Source organism: Nannospalax galili, unplaced genomic scaffold (assembly GCF_000622305.1).
Source record: "Nannospalax galili isolate Female #2095 unplaced genomic scaffold, S.galili_v1.0 scaffold660, whole genome shotgun sequence".
Classification (NCBI taxonomy): Eukaryota; Metazoa; Chordata; class Mammalia; order Rodentia; family Spalacidae; genus Nannospalax; species Nannospalax galili.
In genome coordinates this window covers 188,355-188,701 of record NW_008349073.1, presented here as the reverse complement: position 1 = coordinate 188,701, position 347 = coordinate 188,355, and positions in this window count along the sequence as shown.

Here is a 347-nt window from a genome sequence, read left to right as displayed (position 1 = left end):
CTGGTTAGCTGGGGCTGAAAAATCAGCTGTAAGTAACAAGAGACCAGCATCACTGAGGTGAAATCTTCTGGGAGGTATTTCCTCAGGGTCAGCACACAGAGGGGACCGAAGCCTCCATCTCAAGCTAGAAGCAGGACTTGGTAATGTGTAAGAGTCTCCTTCATGGATCTGGTGTTGAAAGCACGAAGGGGTCACAGAGAGCAGCTGAGGCTTGGCATGTAGAGACCAGTAGAGGCCATAGGTGAAAGTGCAGCTTCAGTTGCAGTGAAGACCCCAGGACTGAAGGGGTCATGGAGAGAATCTGAGGCTTTGCACCCCAAGAGGCAAGAAGAGGCCATTGGGGAAGA